We start from the raw sequence: 14,464 nt of genomic DNA, 5'->3' as shown, positions 1-14,464 counted from the left end.
ATTTGTCACGTATTTCTCATGTCATGGTTTTCATCTCTGTCATTTCGTTTATGACCTTCTCTGCATTAATTAGTCTAGCTGTCAATTCTTCCACTCTTTTTTCAAGATTTTTAGTTTCGTTGCACTGGGTACGTAATTCCTCCTTTAACTCTGAGAAGTTTGATGGACTGAAGCCTTCTTCTCTCATCTCGTCAAAGTCATTCTCTGACCAGCTTCAATCCGTTGCTGGCGATGGGCTGCGCTCCTTTGCAGGGGGAGATGCGCTCTTATTTTTTGAATTTCCAGCTTTTCTGCCCTGCTTTTTTCCCATCTTTGTGGTTTTATCTGCCTCTGGTCTTTGATGATGGTGACGTACTGATGGGGTTTTGGTAAAGATGTCCTTCCTGTTTGATAGTTTTCCTTCTGACAGTCAGGACCCTCAGCTATAGGTCTGTTGGAGATTGCTTGAGGTCCACTCCAGACCCTGTTTGCCTGTGTATCAGCAGCAGAGTTTGCAGAAGATAGAATATTGCTGAACAGCGAGTGTACCTGTCTGATTCTTACTTTGGAAGCTTCCTCTCAGGGGTGTACTCCACCCTGTGAGGTGTGGGGTGTTAGACTGCCCCTAGTGGGGGATGTCTCCCAGTTAGGCTACTCAGGGGTCAGTGACCCACTTGAGCAGGCAGTCTCTCCGTTCTCAGATCTCAACCTCCATGTTGGGAGATCCACTGCTCTCTTCAAAGCTGTCAGACAGAGTCGTTCGCGTCTGCTCAGGCCTCTGCTGCTTCCCCTGTTTTTTTTTTTAGCTGAGCCCTGCCCCCAGAGGTGGAGTCTATAGAGACAGGCAGGTTTCCTTGAGCTGCTGTGAGCTCCACCCAGTTCGAACTTCCCAGGGGCTTTGTTTACCTACTTAAGCCTCAGCAGTGGCGGGCGCCCCTCCCCCAGCCTCGCTGCTGCCTTGCGGTTAGATCGCCGCAGACTGCTGTGTTAACAATGAGGGAGGCTCTGTGGGCGTGGGACCCTCCCGGCCAGGTGAGGGATATATTCTTCTGGTGTGCCCGTTTGCTTAAAGCGCGGTATTGGGGTGGGAGTCACCCGATTTTCCAGGTGTTGTGTGTCTCAGTTCCCCTGGCTAGGAAAAGGCATTCCCTTCCCCCTTGCGCTCCCCAGGTGAGGCGATGCCTCGCCCTGCTTCAGCTCTCGCTGGTCAGGCTGCAGCAGCTGACCAGCACCGATTGTCCGGCACTCCCTAGTGAGATGACCCCAGTACCTCAGTTGAAAATGCAGAAATCACCGGTCTTCTGTGTTGCTCGCGCTGGGAGTTGGAGACTGGAGCTGTTCCTATTCCCTCTGTCTTTCAATAATTTTTTTATTCCATCTATGTTGTCAAACATATTAGAATAAAGTTGCTTATAATATTATTTTATTACTCTTTTATGAACATTGGAACTTATATAAAGCCACCTCTGTCATCCCTGGGATTGGTCGTGTGTATTTTGTGTCTCTTTTGAACTCCCTTTGTGGAATTTTATCCAATGTATTAGTCATCTCAAAGAATTAGCCCATGGTTTTATTGGTCCTTTTGTTGTGTGTACTTTTTTGTTATTGATTTCTTTTGCTATCTTTATTATATCTCTTCTACTTACTTTGTTTTTAATTTTTCTTATTTTTCTACTGTCAATGTGGGAACAATAATTGCTCATTTTAATTATCTACTCTTTTTATATTTAAGCAATAAATTATACATTTCCCTATAAACTCTCCATTAGAAGCATCCAACATATTTTGGACTGCCAAATCTCTTTATCCTCCTGCATTTATTTTATGTTTGTGAATACTCCATATTTACTTGGAAAAAATTTGTACTCTGCTCTTGCTGAGTGTACAGAACGATTATGTCACTCTGGATTTTTTTTTTTTTTTTTTGGAAAAAATATTGTTTCAAATATTGAAGATTTTTTAAAACTTCAACTTATGGCCAGGCATGGTGGCTCATGCCTGTAATCCCAACATTTTGGGAGTCAAGGCGGGTAGATCACTTGAGGTCAGTAGTTCAAGGCCAGCCTGACCAACATGGCAAAACTCCATGTCTACTAAAAACACAAAAAATTAGACGGGTATAGTGGTGGGCACCTGGAATCCCAGCTACTTAGGAGGCTGAGACAAGAGAATCACTTGAACCCGAGAGGCAGAGGTTGCAGTGAGCAGGGATCATGCCACTGCACTCCAGCCTGGGTAAAAGAGTGAGATTCTGTCTCAAAAAAAAAAAAAAAAAAAAAAAAATCATCTTTTATTTTTGTCAAATTTTGCATTACATACTTTAAAGCTCTGTTATTATTTAAACATACTTTCATAATTTTTACATCTTTTGACCAATTGATACATGGATCATTATGCAGTACTTTATGTCTGGTATGTATTTTATCTTGAAATCTAGTTTATCTGAAGTAATACTGTTCATCAAGCTTCTTATGCTTTCTGTTTGTGTGTCATACTTTCTCTTCCATTTACTTTCAATTTTATAATCCATTCTAATGATCTTCCTTTAAAAAAGAATGTATGTTCTATTAAAATTTTATCTAATTTATAATATATTTGGATTTGAATCTATAATTTTTAAAATCAGCCTTCTGCTTTTGTCTATTTTTGGCTCATATTCTCTTCCTTTACTGTCTGTTTTTAATTACATGAATATTCTTAAATATTGGTATAAATTTTTGGCTGGCTTTCTAAGTATGCTTTTTTTTTTAACTTATATACTCAGTTATAAAATACATTGTTAAAATTGTACAGTTCACCTACAATTAATATTGAAATATTTCACATAAAATATATAAACCTTGCAACTGCATAGATACATATGCCTCCATTTTTTATATTATATGTGTTATATTATTAGATCTGCATCCACTGTAAACATTGCAAAGCAACATTTCGTCTTTGTTTGAAAGATTATGTCATGTATACAGAAATTAAGAAAACAAGCAGAGAGAAGATATTTATTACAGTATCTCTGATTCCTAATGCTCTTTAATCTTTTCTAATTATGTCCATTTACATCTATCATTTCCTTTAAGCTTGAAGATATTCATTTATATTTTGTAGTGCTGGTATTCTGGCAAATATGTCTTTACATTTTTATTCAAAATTATTTTTTATTTTACGTTCATTATTTTTAAATATTTTTAAATTTATTTTTTACGGTTGATAAAATTAGTTGTATTTTTACCTTACAACATGATGTTTGAAATACATACACGTTATAGAATGGCTAAATCAAGTTAGTTACCACAGTTATTATTTCCTATAATTATTATTTCTGTGATGAGAATACTTAGAAGCATATTTTCACTAGATATAGAATTCTGAGTTGACAGGTACTCTTTAATAACTTTCAAAATTTTCTGGTCTCCTTTGTTTCTGGTGAGAAGTCAGTCATTAATTGAATTAGTGTTCCCCCATATGTGATGTTTCATTTTTCTCTTCCTGTTTTCAAGAATTTTATTTTATTTTATTCTCAATAGTTTGACTAAAATGTGCCTCTGTATAAACTCTTCGTGTTTATTCTGCTTAGTGTTGTACTTTATATAGGCAAATTTTTATCTTTCATCAAGTGAGTTATTTACAATTATTTTTTCAATTAGTTTTTCTGCTGTATGATTTTTGTCTTTTTCTGAGATCTTAATCATATGCATGTTATAATGTTTTATACTTGCTTGTGCAGATTATGAATTATTTTGCTTTTCTCTGATAAATATTGTTTCTTTTGTTTTAGTTGATAATTATTATGTTAAGTGAATATGAACTTTAACTCTGTTGCTGGAGAATCAGATCTGAGCTGAAAGCTCAGATTTTTTGGTTTGAGTGAGCTGCTCTAAGTCTGATCTGCACATATAACATTAAGTGATCCATAGGCGGGGGGTGTGGGGGGCAGAAAGAACCCCTCTGCAGCTCTCAGTGGGTGCACTTTCAACACCTTAAAGATTATAGTTTTCCAGCAGAAGCTACCATTGCTCTACCTGTGCTGTTCTTGTGGTACTCATTCCCAAGGGAAAACAGAAAATTACTCCCTGGGCCATTTTTCAGGCCTCTGCCCCAACAAAGTCAGTTTGCTATTCTTCCCTCTCCTGTAATTTCAGGGAGTTACTTTTTGTATTTTGCTCATATTTTTTAGTTGTTTTCAGTAGAGGGGATTCATACAGTAGGCTATTAGTATTATTCTTAGAAGCAGAAATCAATGTGCATAATTCAAATAATAGTCTTTATCATTAAAGCAAGATCAGTGACATGGAGTACATTCTAGAATATTTGTTTTGGTTTGTTCTAGTCTGGTTTTCTTTGCATATTAACAGATGGTCCTCTTTAGAGTTCAAACCCTATACTGAGCTACTACAACTATAATTTTATTCACAGATAGAATGATATTCTGCTGAAGCACAGTTGTACTGGGAGATATAGCCACAGATAATCGTTTCTATTTGGTCATGGATTCTCAAAATTCCACAAGTTCATTAATATACTTTAAGGAGAACACTAATGAAAAAAAATGAATCATTTGGTGAAGGATCCTTGTTTCATACTCATAGACTCATAAATATCTCTGTGATAAAGAAATACCTGTAATTTTATTTTAAGCAAGCAGGAAAGTTAATCTTGACCTAAAGATGGATACGCAGAAGTAACTACTTGAAAAGTATTGAAATCTCTATTTTTTCAAGGTTTTTATTTATTTATTTTATTTTATTTTATTTTATTTTATTTTATTTTATTTTATTTTATTTTATTTTATTTTTGAGACAGAGTCTCGCTCTGTCTCCCAGGCTGGACTGCAGTGGCCGGATCTCAGCTCACTGCAAGCTCTGCCTCCTGAGCTTACGCCATTCTCCTGCCTCAGCCTCCCGAGTAGCTGGGACTACAGGAGCCCGCCACCTCACCCAGCTAGTTTTTTGTATTTTTTTCAGTAGAGACGGGGTTTCACCGTGTTAGCCAGGATGGTCTCGATCTCCTGACCTCGTGATCCACCCGTCTCAGCCTCCCAAAGTGCTGGGATTACAGGCTTGAGCCACCGCACCCGGCCTCAAGCTTTTAATTATACATATGGACCTCTTTTGTTGGAAAATTTGCTGACTATCTTGCTGATGACTGCCTTATGTTAAAGCTTATCAAAAACACTGAGGGAAAATATCATAAATAAAACTAATTCTTAAGGCATGTAAATTGCTTATATGCTTCTCATGCAATTTTATACCATCTTTTCTGAAGCGTAAGTCCACTTCTCTGGCTCCTTACATCTTCTTTGCCTATTTTTTTTTTCCTTTGGCTTGTGTGCTTTATCATTGATTTAGAAATTCGTTAAGAAATTATGTATTTAATTGTCCATTATAATTATCTCTTCTGGCTTTCTTTTATTCTCAGGTAAGGGGGTGTAATATATATATATATATCTTTGAGTCATCCAAATGTAATCATTTTCTTTTGCAAAACCTGTTTCTTACACAATGACCAAATTGAACATAACAAAGTATTCTGCTGAATAATTAGCCACCAATTTGAAAAATGCTATGGCTCTTCTCTTTTTTTTCTATTTTCTTTTATGTAGTTATGTCTATTTTCTTAAGATAGGAATATCTATTCCTTTAAATGCAGGGACTTTTTAATGGCATAATAAGCAAATAAAGACTCATTGATTTTTCCCAAATGTTATGCAAAAGAAACATGAACAGTCATTCAGTATGTATCCTTTTCAATTCAAAGACAGTATTGAAAATCAAAATGTTGAACATAATTTATTTTAAGACAGAAGTTGACATCCTAATCCTCTGTGAAAAGAAAGACAGAAAGAAAGGAAGGCGGGAAGGTAGGAAGGCAGGAAGGCAGGAAGGCAAGAAGGTAGGAAGGAAAAAAGAAAAAGAAGAGAAAGAGAAAAAAAGAGTAGAGAAAGAGGAGAAGGCAAAGAAAGCGGGCTTGGAATACATTAAACTGAATGCATAGACCAGAATGAAAGATAAGACTCCAATAACACTGAAAAGACACAGAGAATTGAATCTGTTGTAAATGATTTATGCTCTAGGATCATGAGGTTAAAAAGGCAAAAGCTTTAATGCTCACTCATGCGAGAATGTCAAGTCACTGGTCTAGAAAAAGAATTTGACAATAATAAGATTTTAAAAGCAGATATTTTCTGTTGGCATTGTGTGCCATAATAAATAGAGGTCATAAAGCTTTGATCTAAACATATTCAGTGGGGATTAATACTGCAAGCAGATCATTCATCTGAACTTTGAGAATGTACTTACAGGCCAATTTAGTAAATGAATAATGGCATAAGGACTATTTGTGAGTCTCAGAGAAATATATACCTCTTCTAAGACTTGTGATTTTTTTTAGTTTCACTCTAATTCTTTTTCAGTACATAACGTTTTATTTCAAATTTTTGATAAAATCATGTCTTCTTTAGGGTCAAATTTTATAATCACTTATATTAACTACAATGACAAATAGTTCCACCACAACCAGTAATAATACTTGCAAGACAATAATTGTCCTTCAGAACCTCTAATTCACATAACCTCAGAATGTTACTGAGAAAAATAAATATAATTGCAAATAAATTTGCTTTTAAGATAGATAACTTTGAATTTGAGTGAATTGCTTATTCAAAATTGGTTTATCTTCTAGGAATCCACCTACACAGAGATCGTTTGACTATAATATATGATAAATAAGCCAACTCATTGAAACATGTCAATTCAAAGGACAAGTCAAGTTTGTTTCACTGGCTGTGGGTGAACCATTCATCATAACTATTTGAGTCTATCTGTAACATATAATGAAAATATCTCACATGCATTGAGTATAAAAACAAAATTAAAATTTCCCTTTGAGTTCCAATATTTTCTTCAACAGAAATGTAGGGACATAATATAAAAAACTGTGTATTTATAACTGACTTTTTCTCAACATCTTTTAATTACTCCACTGCACTTTGATGACTTTACTACTTTCATTGCATTTCAATACAGAGTTGTTCAACATATTGATATATAATACTATTTAAAGAAATTACACAGAAAGTGTTAAATGCTCCAGAAGCACCTTTTTGGCAATGGTTCAAAGTTTAGCCTATTATCTTATTTCCATTAGACAGTGGTAGGCAGGAGAGACATCATTCCTAGAATGCATATATGTATGTAAGTACGCTTTTGTATGTGTATATATGAAATTCTAGGGAATTTTGACTTTGCATGACACAAGAAGAAAGTAATATCCACACTAACAATATCCAAAAATAAATTATAGTAAGATTTTAACACAAATGCAATACTCAAAATTGTTTCCAAAATATATAAAATTTTCATTTTTAAAAACATCATACAGTGTGGACGCGGTGGCTCACGTCTGTAATCCCAGGCTTTGGGAGGCCGAGGCAGGCGGATCATGAGGTCAAGAGATCAAGACTATCCTGGCCAACATGGTGAAACCCCGTCTCTACTAAATATACAAAAAATTAGCTGGGTGTGGTGGCGCGCACCTGTAGTCCCAGCTACTTGGGAGGCTGAGGCAAGAGAATAACTTGAACCAGGGGATCGGAGGTTACAGTAAGCCAAGATTGTATCACTGTTCTCCAGCATGGCAACAGAGCAGACTCTGTCTCCAAAAAACAAACAAACAAACAAAACAACAAAAACAAACAAATCATGCATCATCAATATTTTACAATTTTAAAGGCAATGTAACATTATTATTGTTTCACTATACTGCTACCTAATTAAATACTCTCTTTCAGTGGCTCATATTGGCTGTTTCCATTTGTTTTTACCTATTATAATTCAACCTTGAATAACTTGAAGGCTCTGGCAATTATCATGAATATGTGGGGTTTTTTTTGTTTGTTTCTTTGTTTTTTGGCGGCGGGGGACGGAGTCTCTCTCTCTCGCCAGGCTGCAGTGCAGTGGCATAATCTCGGCTCACTGAAACCTCTGACTCCCCGGTTTAAGTGATTCTACTGCCTCAGCCTCCTGAGGAGCTAGGATTACAGGCATACACCACCATGTCCAGCTGATTTTTGTATTTTTAGTAGAGCCGGGGTTTCACCATGTTGGCCGGGATCGTCTCGATCTCCCTGACGACGTGATCCGCCCGCCTCGGCCTGCCAAAGTGCTGGGATTACAGGCATGAGCCACAGCGCCTGCCCATGAATATGTTTTATAGTAATAAAATCAATTTAAGCTTTCACCAGAAGTGGTAAGAGAGATTTTCATAGTGACCCTGCTGACAATTAATTTCCTTCTATTTACTAATTTTGATAATAAAGAACTTTTCACAATAAGGAAAATATGTTGTGATTATTTTAATGGACAGTTCTGTAATTATTTAATGAGATAAACATTTTCTCACATACATATTAACAATTTTATTTCATATTTTGAAAATGGCTTGCATCCTTTGCCAATTGTTTTCTAGTTGGTTGTTTTGTTTTTATCTTGGTATACTTTCAAATCAAGTGGTAAATTAAAATTTAATAAAATAGATAATTAATGTTATATATGTCTTAAGTATACCTCAAATACTGTCTTTAATTTAAATTCAATTATATAACATTTTATGAATCTAAGCATATCATTACCTCTAATCCTCTAATCTAATTCATTAGAGGTAAACAATTATATGAATATTTTTGTGACCATGAATCGTTCAGAAAGACCTGGCCCATACTTCTATTTACTTTTTACTATAGATTACTATTAATTTACTTATTTTAGCTCTTTATTACTTCAATTTTCCCCTCTGACTCCAATGTCTGGCTGCTTCAAATGCCCCCTAGAGATCTGTAAACCATTTCATTTTGGAGAACAGATTATTAATCTGTCATCTATCAACTACGCCACTATTGTTTAATTCCAGGTATCATTAGCTAATATGGTTTTACCAGTCAAAGCTTATTTTAAAAATATTCTTCTGTCTTGACCCCTTTTGTGCCCTAAAATCAGTCACTTTAACTTCTTCACTTTAATTTCCTAAGTTTAATGGCCAGGCTACATCAGTGATACTCAAACATTAACAAGAAGCATCCCAATCACCTGGAGAGCTTGCTAAAACATGTTTCTGGGCCCAAACTCTAGGGTTTCAGATTGAGTAAGTCTAGGATGAGTGTGTCTCAAAATGTGCATTTCTACCAAGTCGTTAGATAAGAGTAATACGCCGCTAAGAAATTCCCAGGGGCTGGCCCATGAAAGGACACTTTTTAAAAAAACCATTGGGCTGAGTGACCTCTTCCAAACCCAAAGTCCTTTCCCGGTAAAAAACAAGTTGGTTAGTATAAGTGTGCAAACGGTTGGGCAAGCCACCCAATATTTCTATTTTATCAAAAATTAAAATTAACTTTCAACTTTGAGAACCTACCACTATAAGCTTCCTATTACAACCATCAGGATTAGAGCAAGATTCTGGGATCCTTGAACAATAAAGACTCTCTGGTCATCACTCTTGCATGCTTTTAATAGCTGAAACACCAGCACTCATAGTCTGCTTCTGTGCCAAGTTCAGACAATGGACTTTTTGGTAAGACTGGAAACCACGGACTTGGGTTGAAACTCTGTAGTGTACCACTTCAGTATTCCATTTCCTCAAAGGCAAATCACACAATTAGTGAGCTGCCAGGAAGCAAAGCACAGGACAAATGGCCCTCTAGAGTTGATATATATTTTCTTCTCTCCTCAAATCCCCATTCTCATCAACTTACTTAGAATTATTAAAACAAGACAGCAAGCTGTGACATAAACTAGCCCAAAGGGAAGAAAACAACTCCTGCTACTCATTTCAATTGGTCAAGAAAATAAGAAAGTAAAAGGAAAATATATAACTCATATCTTAAGAAGATTTATTAATACTATTTGGAGTATTTTTCTACTTCTCAAATTTGCCACAATTAACAGAACAAGTTGAACTTCCTGACTATATTTTTGTATTAAACTATCCCCTGCCTTTTATCTTCTGTTTCCTACAGTGCCTTTTTTTCTATCTTTTTCCTCTGGATTCTGAAGGACATCCACTGCCACTTAGTTCACATGACCAAAAAGCTCTATGTTGTGATTGTAATAATTTACACTCCAAACATCACTGTGTAAGAATTCTAGTTGCTCCAAATTATCACAACACTTGGTGAGGTGGTCTCTCATTGTGTTTTATTGGATTTTGTTTATTTTCATTTGCAATTATGTGTCTAAGCATAGTAGAGACAGAGACAGGGAGAGAACTGCAAAACGTGGTGAATTTTTCTACTGCTTTGACTGGAGTCCCACCTTTGTCTTACATTGACCTGTGTGCTGTAACGTATAGAATTCTCACAAAGATATTCTGGTCCATGTTTTGTTGATACACTCATGTCTATGAGGGAAGAAGAGCCTAAAACTTCCTAGTCCACAGTCTTGCTTACCCCACCTTTCTCTCTTTGTTGTTCTGATTTAGATTTTCCCTATTCCAAATGATGTTGAGCAATTTCTCATATGCTTCTCATGCAATTTTATGCCATCTTTTCTGAAGCGTAAGTCCAATTCTCTGGCTCCTTACATCTTCTTTGCCTATTTTTTTTTCCTTTGGCTTGTGTGCTTTATCATTGATTTAGAAATTCGTTAAGAAATTATGTATTTAGTTGTCCATTATAATTATCTCTTCTGGCTTTCTTTTATTCTCAGGTAAGGGGATGTTTTTATAAAAAGAAGTTCCTAAATTTGGGGAAGCCCAATTCATCAATAATTTTCTATATAATTTTTTAATCTAACATTTTAAAAAACCTTGTAAATGTTATCAGGAAAAAATCTTCTTTAATATATTCTAGAAATCTTATTAATCTATAATATTTTCTGCTGGGCGCGGTGGCTCAAGCCTGTAATCCCAGCACTTTGGGAGGCAGAGACGGGCGGATCACGAGGTCAGGAGATCGAGACCATCCTGGCTAATACGGTGAAACCCCATCTCTACCAAAAAAAAAAAAAAAAAAAAAAAATACAAAAAACTAGCCGGGCGAGGTGGCGGGCGCCTGTAGTCCCAGCTACTCCGGAGGCTGAGGCAGGAGAATGGCGTGAATCCGGGAGGCGGAGCTTGCAGTGAGCTGAGATCTGGCCACTGCACTCCAGCCTGGGCGGCAGAGCGAGACTCCGTCTCAAAAAAAAAAAAAAAAAAAAAAAAAAAAAAAAAAAAAAATCTGTAATATTTTCATAACTTTCAGAATTGATTTTTGTACATTGTATAATAGTGATGTAATTTATATTTTCTATATGGATAGTGATGTACCCAATAAATAGTTAACAAATAGACCTTTCTTTACTGGTCTGTTTTACTCCTTTGCATTAAGTGGTGTCTTGTGCATATGGGTCTCTTTCTAGCATCTGTATATTTTTTATTGTACTTTTGTTTATCTGTGTACCAACATTATATTCCCACAATTATAGATTCCTAAATGTAAGCTTTAGAATCTGTAAAAGTGTGACCTGTAATTAAAATCTTGAAGTGTGTGTGTCTTCTCAACCATTTTAAATTTTGTGTAAATTCTTAAATCACCTTTGTGGATTCCCACAAAAATATATTACATCTTAATTAGTATTCAATTAATCCTTTTTGTTCTTCATCAAATTTGACATATTTCTACAAATGTTATAAATATTTTCAAGAACAAATTTTAATATTGATAGATTGTTTTGAGTTTTGGTCTTATATTTCAAAAATTTTGCATTTTTTGTTTAGTTTGTTTGCATTAATTCTCTTTTTATTATCTAATCTCTTAAAATTAACACTTGTCACATTAGTTTATAGCTCTTTTCTAATATTTTCATTTTATACTATAACTCCAACCATAGGGTTTGCTACAACTTTGTTTATTTTGTTATGTAATATTTATATTATCCTTTTGCTCAAATTTGTTTTGATCCATGGACTTTTCATTTTTTTACAATTTTAGAATCTAGAGACAATTTCTAATAATTTTTCGTCTCTAAGTTAATATTATTCAATACATAATCCTGGATATAGTACATTTGGCCAATATTAAGGGTGTACCTGAAAAACTTGTATCATTATTGAATGCCAACAAAATTCATTTTTAAGTGCATCATTGATTTATTTGTGCATGCTTATTTTATTAGTTATTGGCAAAGTATTTTTATATTCCCTACTATGATTATGGGTGTGATTATTTCTTATTTACTTCTCTATTGTGTGTGTTCATATTATTAGATGCATACATACTTGAAATTGTTGTATCTTACTGGTAGATGGAACTTTTTATCTTTTTATCTTAATACACTTGATTTTGTATCTTCAGTGTTGGGTCTTGTTTGATAAGTCGATTATGTGTTTCAATTTCTATTTATTATTTTTGCTTTGGGCAATGAAACTGCCCTTGCAAAAATCATAACTGAGGAAATTATGACAGTGAAGGAAATCTGACCTAACTGACTCCATCTTGCTTCTAACCTCCAAACTGTCCTTGTTCATTCCTGGGTGTAGGCCAAACTAACTTTGGGAGGAACTTGGTTTATAGTATAACTTTGAAACGACGACAGTAACAGCCCTTTCCCAAAACAAAATCCCCTCTTGTCTGGGACTAAATAGCCTTCAGGACTTAACAAATTAGCCACAAGATTAAAAATTATACTTTATGAGTCACTGTTGTAAAACCTGAGATCAGTTCTTGAGATATTTTGCAGACCCTGCGTTGCAATGTACCAGTTGACACCACCCAAATTGATAAGCTGGCTCATCTGGTCCTGTGACCCCCACCCAGGAACTGACTTAGTACAAGAGGACAGCTTCAACTCCATCAGCAATCCCCACTTTCCGGAGCCCTACCCACCAAATTATCCTTAAAAACCCCAAGCCCCGAACTTTTAGGGAGGTTGAGTAATAACTTCATTTCCCACGTGGTGTGGCCAGCCTCACATCAGTCACACTCTTTACTGTTATGCAATGGTCTTGGTGAGTTGATTTTACATGTGCAACGAGCAGGAAGAATCTGATGGGCAGTTACCATAACATTCTCTTGTTTTTTCTTATTCTATTTCTCACTAAAGGATAAAAATTCGATATTTAAAATATTATTAATTTTAACTCTCAGGGGTTTCTAACTTTATTTCTGACAAACGGCTAGGAGCACTAATAATAATATTTTAATATAATAGTAAGGATTAAGATTTTCAGTTAAACTTCAGTCTAATTAAGAGTGATACAACATGATTTTCAACATGATTCATCAGCTCAACATGTTATTTGGACCTATCTAGATGAGAAAGACTAAGAAATGTCATTTTTAAATGTCTTATGTGATAAGAAAAAGGAAAAAAGTAGAAATTAGAAATGAAGATGTAAACTATGTATTTCCATATGACGTTATTCTATAATGTAAACTGAAAATAAAACTCTAACTCCCGCTGACTGAACAGAACCCCTTTTGCCCAAGGGGACCCCAGAAAAAATTTAAAAATGGATTCCGAGCCAAGACACGAAGGGAGGTTGGACACACACTGTTATATTCCCTCTCTTTTGAAGTTTAGACACAACTGACCAGCATTAATATTGAAATATAGATCATCAAACTAACAAAATAAATTCTTTATGACAATAAAATACCAAATTATAAATATGACCAAAGGCCACGTTAGACAAGGATTAAATCATACACCCCTTCAGGTCACTCTGACACAGTGAATTGGTTAACAGACCTCCTTACCTTAACTTAAAACATTTCTTTCTGCTGATTCCAAATTTTTAGACAAATCATTACACCTTTAACTGATTACACATTGAAGAATTCAGAATATACCTATAGCCTGTAAGCACCCTCCTCACGATATCCCACCTTTTTGAGTCAAAGCAAGTTATACTTTCATATTGATTTATGAATTTGCATGTAATTCTTGCCTTCTTAAAATGTATAGAACCACACTTTAATTCTACAGCCTCGGGTGTACATTCTCAGGCCCTCTGGAGACTATTTCTCCAGTCTTTGGTTACTCATATTGGCTCAGAATAAACCTCTTTGAAGTATTTTAAAAGTCTGTGTTTTTTTCAGTTAACAAAAGAAAAACCTAAAGAAAAAAAACAGACAAAAAAAAAAAAAACTATTAGAGCTGATAAATATGTTCAGCAAGGTGGCAGGATAAAAGATGAACATACATAAATGGAATGTATTTTTACAAGCTAGCAATGAATGATCTAAAATTGAAATTAAAAGAATTCCACTTATAGTACTATCAAAAAATAGAACGCATAGGAATAAATTTAACCAAAGACATGCAAGACTTGTACATTGACAACTACAAAACATTCTTGAAAGAGACCAGTGGAATACCAAACAAATGAAAATATATCACATATACATGGACGGAAAGAAATTGGTCTATAGGCTTAATGCTATTTTTATCAAAAGCTCAACTTTCGTCTTTTGCAGAAATAGACAAACTAATCCTAAAATTAATATTGAAATAAATGC

Source organism: Rhinopithecus roxellana, chromosome 14 (assembly GCF_007565055.1).
Source record: "Rhinopithecus roxellana isolate Shanxi Qingling chromosome 14, ASM756505v1, whole genome shotgun sequence".
NCBI classification, from domain to species: Eukaryota; Metazoa; Chordata; class Mammalia; order Primates; family Cercopithecidae; genus Rhinopithecus; species Rhinopithecus roxellana.
This window is presented reverse-complemented; position numbering follows the sequence as displayed.